This window comes from Cavia porcellus, unplaced genomic scaffold (assembly GCF_034190915.1).
Source record: "Cavia porcellus strain 051 isolate PalLab524CR breed Dunkin Hartley unplaced genomic scaffold, mCavPor4.1 scaffold_17, whole genome shotgun sequence".
NCBI lineage: Eukaryota > Metazoa > Chordata > Mammalia > Rodentia > Caviidae > Cavia > Cavia porcellus.
The window spans coordinates 61,967,070-61,980,285 of record NW_026947500.1 but is presented as its reverse complement, the minus strand read 5'-3'; the positions used below and the strand labels follow the sequence as shown (position 1 = coordinate 61,980,285).

The window sequence follows — 13,216 nt, the reverse complement described above, 5'->3', positions numbered from 1 at the left end:
AAAAATTATAATAGAGATTGTAAAATGGGAAGAAAATGTTCTAAAGGAAAGGGGAATTGAGAGGGGGAGAGGGAAAGGAAAGAGGGAAAAGGAAAAAGAAAAGAAGGGGAAAATAGATACAAAGCTTTGTAATACAGTGGAGGAAGAGGGATTGGTGGGGATGAGAACAAAGATGTAGTATGTAGAGGTACAGGTTCCCTCTGAGGAATGTGCTCATGGTGCATAACTAAATGGTACCAATAAACTTAATATAGAAAGGAGGAGGGAAGGGAAGGAAAGATAAGAAGAAATAAAACATAAGGAGATAAACGGATCAAGAGAAACAGTGGGGAGAACCAAGCAGAGAGTCCAGGAGGGATAGAGAAAGAGGGGAGCCGGGGAGAGATGAGCAAGGTGCCTGTATCCCGAGCTTCTGTCCACTTCATGCTTGATACAGAACAGGGCACATGGACTCTTAATACATGCTCACTGGCACCGGGTCCAAGCTGTGGAAACCAACTGTGTTTATTTAGAAAGCTACTACCAGACTCCTGTTTGTTGGGATTTTCAGTTTTTATGAGACAGGGTCTCCCTGAATTGTTCTCACTGGTCCTAAACTTGTGACCCTCCTGCCTCAGCCTCCAGAGTGCTGTTATTATAGGTGTGCGCATCGTCCTACCTGATTCCTGCGGGAGCTCTTAGGACATGTCCAGGACTGATGGCCAGCTGGTTAAGTCCAAATGCAGCCAAATAACTGTCCAAGAAACACACAGACCCAAGGATAGTTATGTCTTTTGCTGTACAATGTCTTCAAAATATTTGCCTATTTTGTCAATATTTTAAAATCTCATAGTTCATAACATTTCCAAGTATTGATTGATTTTTGATTGATTGATAGTGGTGATTAGAATCAACCCCAGGACCTCGCACATGCTAAACACCCATTCTACCACTGCATTGCATCTCCAGCCCTCCTAGTGCCTTTTGAAAAGCTTCAAGCTGGGCACGGTGGTGTGCACCTGTAACTCTAGCCCTCAGGATGCTTCAGGTAGGATGATCACAAGTTTGAGATGAGCCTGGATTATATAGTGGGATCCTGTCTCAAAAATCTAAAATGAAAAAACAGTAAAAAGTTTGAAGCTCAGTACCCTAGGTCCGTATCACAGCAGAAGCCAAGTGGGAGCTGTCTCTTTAGATGGGGTGAACCTCTTTCATTTGTCACAGACTCTGCCACTCTGTTTTGTCTCGTGGAGGTTGAGTCACGGCACCCAACTGCCTCTGTGCTCACACCTGTGCAGCCCTTTCTTCTTGGAATACAGTTTAGAGGAAGAGATGAGAGAGAAAGTTCCAGGTTCTCAAGAACCAAAGAAAAACTACAGTAAACTCGCTGCATCTGTAGGTTCCATGGCCCCAGATTCAAGCAAATACAAATGAGAAACATTATGATAAAGGCGAGGGGTGTAGCACAGTGATTCAGCACTTGCTTAATTGTGAGAGGTCCTAGTTCAATCACAAGGAAGGCAGGAGGAAGGATTCTCTCCCCAGTGAAGAGTAACAAAAGTAGTAATCTACCAATAAACAATAATACAAGCTTAATAATTCATTACATAACAAATACACTGTATTGGGTATCATGAGAGCGATAAAGGAAAAAGAAATCCCAAACTGCTAGAGGTCTGATACGAGCCTGAGTTCTCTATAATTGAAGAATGAATTTTAGGAACAATAGAGGTTAAGAGCAGAATATATTTATTGAGAGAAAGAAAGCTTCTGTTCAACAGAAAGAAAAAAGAAAGAAAGAATCCCAAGAGGGTTGTCAAGGGCTCTGCCTTTTTTATGGTTTTTAGAGAGCAAAACCATGAGGTGATGTGGGTCCAAGTTAGGAAAAATAGAAAATCACAAGGTGGGCATCAAGTGGGACAGAACTATCATCAACCAATAAGATTACAGGTATAATTGCTCGGGTGAAATTGATTAAACCAGGATCAAGTGCAGAAGTGAGTCATGTAGCAAGTGGGCTCTTCCTACAGGGATTGGGTTAGTGGCTCCTTCTGGCTCCCTCAAGGCGATTGATACCTGTTTAGAATATCAATCCTTGACACTTTTCCTTAGAAAGTATGTGGCTGCATTTTTAAAATCTTTTGTCTTGAGGTCTGGCTCACAGTGGGAGGTGTCGACTTTCCCCACAGTTGCAAGGTATCTGGTCTACTGCAATGGCTCCTTCAAGAACCCACCCTGTCTGACTGCCTATAATATTTTTATCTAATTTAGGTGCCTATAACAGGAGGACATGCATTGGCTTTATGCAAATACTATGCCATTTTACATAAGGGCCTTCAGCATCCATTGATTTCGGCACCCACTGAGGGTCTGAGAAATAATCCCACTTTAGATACAAAGAGACAAATGTATATCTTTTATGTTATTTCTCGACATTCATGATATGAGGAGTGATTTTCTTGTTATCACCATAAACACTGTCTTTCCCACTTTCTCATCGCTGAGGTCAAATTTCTGAACCCCCGACTTAAAGGAGAAGAGCTTTATTCTGACTCAGGGTTCTTAGAGGATCCGGTCCATGCTGGTTCCAAGGCAGAAGGGGCATGCAGAAGGCTTTGTTGGAGGAGAGCTGCTCACATCACCGGAGTATAGGAAGCAGAGAGACGGGAGGAGCTGGGAAGGGAGAGTCACCCTTTGAGATCCCGCTGCAGTACCCCACCCCTCCCGGTCAGCCTCTACCTTGTAACAGTAAGTCCAGCTCTGTGATCCCATCGCCTTCCAAAAACCCAACCACTGAACACATGAGACTTCTGGGAGGTCATTCTGGCTCGAAATGATAAGAGGTGTTCTATGCCAAGGCATGAAGTGTGGTGGTTAAGAGAAAGGGCTCTAACCTGGCTCCTCAATACAACAGCCTTTAGCCTCATGGAGTGGGAGAACTTGTTAAAAACATTTATGTTTGGTGGTGGCACTGGGGATTGAACTCAGGAGTGGTCTACCACTTAGCTTTACCTGCAAACATTTCCCCCCATACTTTTTATGAGTGCATATTGAGTATACAAATTAACTAGTTTCATTTTGGCAAATCTACTCAAGCGTATAATATTTAATCACTTCCTCCCTTCCCCCCCTCCCCTTCACTCTGCCCCCAAGTTCCACAAGGCTTTGAGGGAGTTCAGTGAGTATATTTTGATCCTGCTCATGCCCCTGCTACCCTTCTCTAAACCCTTGTTCCTCCTCCACCTTCCCTTCCTCTTGCCTAATGATCACCTCTCTTTGGTTTTCTTGTCATCTTTGTTAGATTCCACATACTAGGGAGACCATGAGATATTTTCTTTCCGAGTCTGGCTTATTTCATTCAACATGATACTTTCCAGGTCTGTCTACAAGTGGCAAAATTGCATTCTTTTTTAGGACTGAGTGAAAATATGCAGACATTTTTATTTTTTGAGACAGAATCCTGCTAAATTACCCGGGCTGGGCTTGAACCTATAATCCTCCTGCCTCACCCTCCAAACAGCTGGAATTTTACAGGCACCTTTAATTAAGAAAAAGTTAACAAAAATAAAAATTAAGTCTGCCTGCTATTATCCATATTATAGTTATCACTCTACTAGCCACAGTTGCCACATTTGAAGAGGACAATGTCTGTGTGTGGTGCAAGCCTCGTCCATCGCTTAGGAATGCTCCTTTATTCCCCAGATATGATGGTCTGTAATGAGACTGACTTCCAGGTCCCAAATTCTACTTTGCTACTCAGTAGCTGTGTGACCTTGGACAGTTTATTCTATGTTTTCTTCCTTTACTTTCTCTGTCTGCAAAATGAAGTTAAAAATAAAACTCACCACCAACGAAAAGCTGTTGTGAGAATTCCATAACTTACTACATGTGAAGCTTTTGGAACAAACGCTTACTAACATTGTAAACATATTAGAGTAAGCCTATAATATTTATATTATGCTATTAACACTGTCATATAGTAATATAATTGTATCCACCCTCCTCTACAGAGGAAATGTTCCACAGTGAATACCTAAAGTCACAAATAATACCAGACCCCATACACTCAGACGTTCCTCACTTAGTGACCTAATTCAATTCCTGCAACTGGGACGTTACATGAACTGGTTGCTAAATGAGGCTGTTTGTGGTGTGTACGTTACTGTATGTAGTATGTACATTACAATATTCAGAAGAAAGAAGTGTTCAAAGGAAACTCCAACTTGATGACTTTGCTTTTATTTGCATGAGTCTTACATGTAGTACCGTGATATATAATAATGTAAAACTTTGATACCATTCAGTACAGTATAACTAGCAAAAATTATACCACTGTACAGGACAAGAAGCTGCCATAAGGCCACATTGCCACTTACGTCCCTGGGTTGTACATCTAAATGTGGGTCATAAGTGCAATCAGTCATTACACAAGTAGGTTGTTAAATGGGGAATATCTGTACAGTGTTTTCTCCTATATGCCCTGAAGTATTCTCACACCCTTCTAGAACTAATCTGGTTTTCTATGTTTTATATCCTGGAGCCTCCTGCACATCACTTTTCTTGCATTCTGGGGCCATCATTAAATAAAACAAGTGTTTTTTGAACATAAACTCTGTGACATCACCGCAGCCAGTCTGAGCATCAAGACAGTCATTCTGGGCATGACAGTGAATTCCTGCAATCCCAGGTACTCAGGAGGCTGAGGTAGGAGAATTGGAAGTTACAGGCCAACCTGGGCAATTTATGAGACTCTAGCTCAAAAAGTAAAATACAATAGAATAGAATAGATCTAGATGGTTCCTAAGTGATTAATGGGTGGGTTACAGGTGCAACGCAGATACACTGGACAAAGTGACAGTTGACAGCCTGGGCAGAATGAGTTGGACGGTGAGAGACCTCAGTGCACTGCTGCTAATGGAGCTTTTTTTGGTACCAGGGATCGAACTCATGACCTTGCACTTCCCAGGCAGGCTCTTATGCCACTGAGCTAAGTACCCAGCCTTAATGGAGCTTATTTTAAAGCTCATGGATTGTTTGTTCCTGGGACTTTCAACTTAATATTTTATGGTTACAACTGACCAGAGGTAATTAAAATTTCAGAAAGTAGAACTAACTGCAAACAGAGAGAAAATATTATTATTATTCATATACCTCCCTGGATCAGGCAAGTTGCCCATTCTGTTTAATCATTATTCAGTATCTGTAAGACACATATTACCTATCCATACTACATATGAGGAATCAGAGTTTTGTGAACAGCATTCAAAAGGAAAAAATCAGAGTATGGATCAGAGTTGATTCTGATGTGCATGTCTGTTGTCTTGAAACTGAACTCGCTGAGGCAAAAGCAGAAGCAAAGGCCCTGGGGTAGACATTATGGGTTTTGTCTTGTGTAATGCTTATTGGCCAGTTAGCTATAACACAGGGTATGTGGATGGTAGTAAGTATGGGAAAACAGCAATAATGCTAGAAGTCACTGAACACTCAGCTGAGAACTCAGGGTTCCATTTGGAGGACAATGGGATACTCTAAAAAAGCATGTAATTTATGATAACCTACCCCTTAGTCCATGCTGATGAAAATAATAGACCACACCTATGGAGTTTAAATAATTTACCAAGACTTGCAACCATAGTCTTTCTCATGGAGTCCCTACAAGAATTGTTTAAGGAAGATTTTGTTATAAAATTCCCAATTCACAGATGAGGAAAAAGAGGCTCAGAAAAGCTCACACAGCTGGGCTATAGAAGACTCCAGACTTATAGCTCAATGTCAGGGAACCTGTTCACCTAGCAAAACACCATGAGGAAACATGTTGGGCAGCAGATTCTGGTACTCGTACTAACAGTTTTCTCTAGAAATATGTGCCAAAAGAAAGGATGTTGTGGCAGTTGGCCTGTTATTGCTATAACAAATATCTGAGAAAATTAACTTATAAACAGAAAAGGTTAAGTTGGGATCACAATTCTAGAAGGTTTAGTCCTTGAGGTTTTTTTTTTTTTTTTTTTTTTTTATTCCTTTGGCCCAGTGTAGCAGAAGCATGTGGCAGGGCAAAACTGCTCATTTTATGGCTAGGAGGTGAAAAAATAAAAGATGGAAGAAGGGGCCAGGGTTCCTCAATCCTCTGAGTGGACTTGGTCCCCAATGACCTAAAAGCCTCTCACTAGGCTCCACCTCTTAAATTGTCTACTGCTTTCCAACAGCACCACCCTGAAGGAGCAAACCTTTACCATACGGATCCTTAAGGTCCAGACTGTGACACATACTGAGGTACTTTTGATTTCTAAAGCTTCCAAAGGTTACATGACACCACCACCGTCATATCTGACCATTTGTGGATTGGACCTTCCATCTTCTGTAGTCCTGAACATCTCACAGAACTCCTTAGAAGGTTGCTTGAAGATTAAGCACACTCATACGTGTAGATGCGTTTAGATTGGTCTGTCTCATAGTAAGTGCTCAAAAACAGCTGCCATTTTGGTAACTATTAAGACATCACAAGTATTATTTTCGTGGCATTAGTCAACTTTCTGTCACTGTGACAAAATACCTGAAATAAACAACTCACAGGAAGAAAGACTCATTTTGAGTCACAGTTTCAGAGATTTCAGCCCATGGTCTTTGGGCCCCGTTGCATTAGGTCCTGTACCTGGACAGACCGTCATCGGAGGGAGCCCTTAGTGAAACAACACTGCTCCCTTCCAGACGGTCAGGAAGTAGAGAAGAGACCAGGGTCTCCATGTCCCCTGCAAGGCACACCTGCAGTGATTTAGCTCTTCCCCAGCAGGCTCCACCTCCTAAAATTTCCACCACTTTCTGATAGCGCTACAATCTGGGGACAAAACAAGCTTTAGACACTTGGGACGTCAAGGAGACATTTAAGGCCTGAACCTTAACAGTCCACTGTCCTCAAAGAAGTGGCAAAACCATCTCCAACCTCAGAGAAATGGATAAAAAAAGAATGGTAAAGAATGCCTTACATAATGAAGAGCCCAAGACCTAACCCTCTGAAGGGGTCATGGACCTTGGTGCTTAAGAAATCTTATGATACTCAAGTAAGTATAGCAAACTCCCATGGTAGGGAAAAAAAATCACTGGTTTTGGACAGAAACATTATGAAAAGAAACTTAAATCTTCTCAAGTGTTTGTCTTGTTGCATCTTTGCATTTTTCTAAGGAAAAGTGCTATTTTTTATAGTTTTCATGAGGAGTCCATGGTATTCCCCCAACAAAAGTTCAATGGCCATTCATTTTTCCAGTAAATGTCTATTGATGATGATGTGTAAAGAGGAACTCAGGGAAGGGATACAGTTACAGTGGTTAGGGACTAAATTGAGCACTATGGGTATTAGTCATATTTAGACAAGAATTATCACAACAGCTCACTTAGCCATTTATTGAGTGTTTACACTGTGATATCATAAGCTGACAGTTTTCTGTCATAAACCCACTTAATCCCCTCCATAGCCTGGTGAGGTCAAAATTTCCTTTTGTGTATGTTTCTATTTGTATATGTTTGTGTAGAAAACCAAGCATCAGAAGAATTAAACAGCTTCCCCAAGGCAACACCTCAGTAGGTGTCAGAGGTGAAGCTTAGACAGAGCTGGGGAATCCACACCCTTCATGTGGGGGTGGATGGTGGTTTTCTGTCATGGAAGAAAAACAGAAGTGGGAAGACCATTTAAGAGAAGTCAAAAAAGAGGGGAGATCACAAAGGGAAACAGGAGACAGAAATAAAGGATCAGAGCAAATGCCCTTTCTTAATTCACAAGCGTTTATAGACCACCTGTTATAACAAGACACATAATAAATGAATAGGAGCTGATGGTGAGGTGGGGTCACCATTAAAGAATGACATCAGAACAGATACCTGGACCAGAGACATTTGCTGTCTTAACCCACAGCGGCTCAAACTCTGCAGAGGGTTCTGATCCTCCTGGAGCCCTAAAATCCTACCAATTGTCTCACTTAAGCCTTCATCGTACACTCATTTGGGAGACTGGGAATGTAAGCCAGGCCCCCAGTATACAATAACTGTGGAAATCAGTGTGATTTGAAAAAACAACAACTAAAATAGAATTTCTGTTTAACCTAGTTCTATCTCTCCTGGGTGTAGTCCTCAAAGAGTTAAAGACATCATATTACAGTGACCCACACATGTCTATGTTTATAGTAGTGCAACTGACAATGGCTAAGCTCTGGAAACAACCTAAATGCCCATCGACGGAAAAATGGATCAAGAAAACGTGGTGTATATACACAATGAAATTTCATTCAGTCATGAAAAGGAAATGAAAATCATGCCATTTTCAGGACAATGGATGGAAATTGAGACCATAATGTTCCATGGGGTAAGATCCAGAATGTTACCTATCACATGTCTACTCTTACGTGAGTCATTATTGCCTTAATTTACTTTCTTAATTTTAAAAAAAGAATCAAGAAAGGATGGGAAGTAAAAAAGGCAAGTTTGATGGAGATCTGGAAGGGGGTAGTAGAAGGGAGGCTAAGCAGGTTACAAGAATGGAAAAGGACCAGGGTGTGCTGTGTAATGCACTGATTCCCCCGAGCCTAGTGTAACTGGGACGCACTGCAAGCATACACTAATAAAAAAAATCAGTGAAGGAGGCACTAGGCCACAGCTGGACACAGAGTTGTTGGACAGGCCTCTTTCTAGAACTATTTTAAGTATAAGATTTCCTGGCCACTGTGCAAGGCTGTGACTCTGGTAGTTTTTTGTGGTGGCTCTTGTTGTTAGGTATCTTGTTTATGAGCACACATAGCACACTCAATAAGTCTGGAATGAATGTATGGATGAATGGATGGCTTCTGGCTAAAAGATGTTATCTGACACTGATGAAGTCCCCCACGACACTAAAGCAGTTCCCTAACGGGACAGAGGAAGGAGTTAAATGAATTGCTTCAGCCCTGGTTGTGCAGGACCAGGTTTGTGTACAATGTTCACTGGAAACTATGCAGTGTCTTGCGTCCTCAGGACACAGAGTTAAGCCCAGAATGATCTGAGAAGGAACCAAGCCAAGAACAAGGGCCTGCGAGGTGTCCTGACACTCCTGCTTGTCTACCTGCACCCTTGACCCCCTGCATATTTGTTTTATAACGTGTAGGTCCACACATCTCTATAAGTAGTCAAGGGTACATGTGATATGGTCATGAATCTGGGTGTGTCTGTACACAAAAATCTGTGGTTAGATCTGTGGGCAGGTCGGTTGGTGAGTGATGATGCTTTTAGCCTGGGGACTTTAAGTAGTTGGTAGTTAGCTTCTGGGACTGCATACTGATGTGTATATGCTCAGAGGGCCATGGGTGGCTCCATAGAAGACATGTTGGAAGATTGTTTACGTGGCAGAGTGAGCATCTATCTGTGCATGTGCATTTGAAAGCAAGAATTTGTTTGTCTTGCTTTGTTTATGGGACAACTGTTCAGTTATTAGTTGTTAAATAAGAAACCATTCAGTGCTGGGTGTGATGCACATGCCTGTGATACCTTTTTGGGAGACCAAGGCAGGAGGAGGATTTCAAGTTTAGGCAATGTAGTGAAACTGTCTCAAAATAAAACGTAATAAAAGACTAGAAATATATCATAGTTATAAAGGCCCTGATTTTAGTCCTTTGTGCCTCAAAAAAGTAAATAAAGGGCCAGCGATTTAGCTCAGCAGCATAAGCACCTGCCTACAGATACGAGGTATTCCATCCCAATACCAAAAAAAAAGTAAGTAAGAAGAAAACTGGGATATAGCTTAGTGGTATAGTACTTACGTGGCATGCATAAGATGCCATCCCAGCAGGCAGAAAAAGATCAATGGATGGATAGATAGATAGATAGATAGATAGATAGATAGATAGACAACTATCCCAAATGTGGTGGCTTCAGATAACAACCAGAACATAATTATTTGAGGGATTTTGGATTTTTTTTATTGGAAACCAAAAGGTGGCAGACAATTTTGAGAAACAAAATGCCAAACAAAGCCCTACCACTCTGTATAATATTTATGAACTAATCAAATAAAAAATATAAACAATGTGACCATATTAAAACTACTAAATTAAACACTTAAGATGATTAAACTAGTGCATTTTATCTTATGTATACATGACCACAATAATAACATTATTTTTAAATGTTGGAGGAAGATGATCACCAACCAGTAAAAGTATCCAGAGACAATGATGGTGAAATAAAGTCATAGATTAAAGGTTATGAAAGAGATCATGATTATCAGACTGATTAACAGACTGAATGATTATCATTTCCTGTAGAGGAAAGATAACAGGAGGGCCTGAAGCTGGGGAATGTTAGAAAGAAGCCTTAAACTTCAAAGAGAAAGAAATAGAAAAATCCTAGTAATGTGAGGAGCTGTGTTAAAGACACTTACAGTGCTACACCGGGGATCGTGTGCACAGTCGATCCTATCCGGGGTACAAAGGCCATCACAGCTTGTGTTCCATCATGGGACTATTCAAGCATCTCTGTGGAAAGGTCTCCCAGGAAAGGGACAGAGATTTTAGGCTCACATCCATTGATGATTTTCAGAAAGAAAGCAAACCACCTTGGAACTGGGTTCTCCATCACCCACCAGCCTGCAGATGACCACAGGGGACAAAAGTCCCCAAGGGACATTTTGACTTCTCTGTCTTTCAAGCTCACAAAACCAGAATCAGTCCTCCCTCCTTCTCTTCCTCCTTTATTCCCTTTCTTCCTGACTCCCTCCACCACCTCTCAACCCTCTGGAACTGGGGATAAATCCCACAGGTGTTCTGCCACTGACCTCCTCAAACAAAATTTTGAGACAGTATCTCGCTAAGACACGAACTGGGCTGAAACTTGCAATCCTCCTGCGTCAACATACTAAGTGTATGGAATTACAGATGTGTGCCCAGCTACTTCTTTTCTGTGAATTTTTAGTAGCAAATCTTTGCGGTACATAATGATTACAAGTCCTCATGGGGAGTTGGAGCATGGACGTCTTTCTTTTTGAGGTTTCAGCCTCAGTAACTCTGAGATATTTTTTGAACTCTTAACACAAAAACAAAATGTATAAATTATCGTGCATCCTCACACCCTGCTCTACAGGGTGTATTCTTATCTTTTCATTCCCCTGGCCGCATACCAGTGATCGAACTCACAACCACATGCTTGGAAGTCAGGCACGTAGGCTGCTGAGCTAAATCCCCGGCTTTCCACTTCTTTTTACTTGGCCCAGACTCATTCTGCAGAGCCTGTTTTTCCCTTACCCATCTGGGGTTTATTTCCTACCTTTAATAAATGCAAAACTTTGCCACCATTAAAAAACAAAAGAGAAGGAAGGGAAGGGAAGGGGAGGGGAGGGGAGGGGAGGGGAGGGGAGGGGAGGGGAGGGGAGGGAAGGGAAGGGAAGGGAAGGGAAGGGAAGGGAAGGGAAGGGAAGGGAAGGAGTAAGATAATATTTACTGGGTGAAAATAAAGCAACACCCACCATCTCTCCTGGCTCTGTGGTTAGCCTCAACATCATTGAGCAGTTCTGCTCCCTGGACTGTAGACGGAGGCTCAGCTTGCCTGGACCTTCCCTGTGACTCATTCCCATGGCAGAACCTGGGGCTGGATAGTGTCCAGAACCCTCAGTTCTCCTCCACGTGGTCTCTCAAAGCCTTGGGCTTCTCTCAGCTTTGCGGATGCTTCTAAAGGGAGCATCCTCCGAGAATGAGAAAACAGCAGATACCCTAAAGCTCAGAGATCCTGCTGTTCCATTTCTGCCATGTTGTAAATGGATCGAAGCAAGTCATGAAGCAGAAGCCAGATGCAAGGACACAGGAAGGAGCCTCCACTTCTCAGTGGAAGGAAGGATTTGTGACCACCCTGAGTCCACTTCAGCTATTACACCATTGCCAAAACAAAATTACCATTGAGTCCTTGATATCACCTAACATCCATTGCATGGTGGGTGTTGGAAGTGCTCTACACTGAGCTACAATCCCAAATTTCTCACTATATCTTTGTTTCTCATTTTCATTTGTGGGATTTAATAATTACATCCATCATGGGGAATTGGTACACACACATATCACATTTTAATCCTTCATGTTTCTCTTTCTCCTCCCCTTCCTCCCATGTCTGCCCATCCCTAGGTCCCCTTCCCATCTCTGCAAAGTTTATTCTCTGCTTCCTATCATTGGTCTTCTATTTTACTTTTTTTTTTTGAGACAGGGCCCCCCCTATTTAGTTCAGGCTGGCATGTACTGTGTAGCCCACAGTGGGTTTGAACTTTGGTAACTGTTTTTGTTGTTTTGTTTTTGTACTGGGGATCGACCTCATGACCTTGTGCTTGTCAGGCAGGTGGTTACACCAGACCAATAGCTGTTTTCTTAAATCTTTTCTTCTATAGTAGATTGGTGTTTTTATTTGGGCCTGGGGTTAAAGGTTAGGGCTTAATGTGAGGGTAGCTTTATTAACTGCAGGGGAGTCCTGCAAGTGTGTTCCATATATTTCCTTGAACGTGATGCACGTGTAAGAACACACAACTCATGATGTTTCTAAGCGGAAGGACATGGGTGGGTCAGTGGAGGATGGGAGGTTTGTGGAGATTCTGCGGAGTGTGATTCTGAGTCTGTGTCCCTGAGGGGACAATGCCTGTGCAGGGTGAGGACCTATGAGTGGCCGCCTTTCTATGAGGAGTGCAGGTTTGGGATGGGTGGATCTCAGTGTGAACAATTCTGGTCACAGCTCAGTTAGCTTTGGAGATACAAATATGGGTCCTTCTACCTAGTGCATAATAGATTGGCCTCTCAGTTCCCCCAGAAAAAGCCAAGTCTCAAGTTCCAGTAATTCCAACCCTCGAAGAGCTTTCCTGCCACAGACAGGTGTTCCCAGAAAGCTGGGTGGTGGCCCTAGTTTTGCCATTAAAGCTACGCTCAGAGACAGAATGACTTTCATTTTCTTGAGACTCAACCATCCAGAACACAATTACACTTAGTACCACACCTTGGTTTTTCTTCCACTGATGGTCACAAATGATTTCCTCTTGCGTATAAGAGGGCTGCACAAGAGGAAGCTAGAAATTTACAGACTCAGAAGTTTGTCACGCTGGCTGCCTGGCATGTACTCAACTGTTCTCATCGTCAGAGGAGCTCGGGACCTCCGTGTAGCTGAGGATGGCTGCAGGACTTTTCAGGGAAGCCCTGGTCCTTATTTTGAGTGTGACTTCCTGGCTCCAGTATAGAACCCTCCACCTAACAGCACA

At 42.4% G+C, this 13,216-nt stretch overlaps 1 long non-coding RNA gene across 2 annotated transcripts in view; it reads right to left on the bottom strand.

The window, feature by feature from the left end:
* LOC106027355 (uncharacterized) overlaps window positions 1–13,216 on the bottom strand; it is a 39,946-nt gene that overhangs the window by 2,922 nt on the left and 23,808 nt on the right. Inside the window, exon 6 of one of the 2 annotated variants that reach the window (XR_001200948.2) lies at window positions 659–733. The exons of the other annotated variant lie outside the window; for it this stretch is intronic. This is a non-coding gene — a long non-coding RNA (uncharacterized LOC106027355). The remainder of the gene's footprint in view (window positions 1–658; window positions 734–13,216) is intronic. 2 annotated transcript variants of the gene reach the window in all.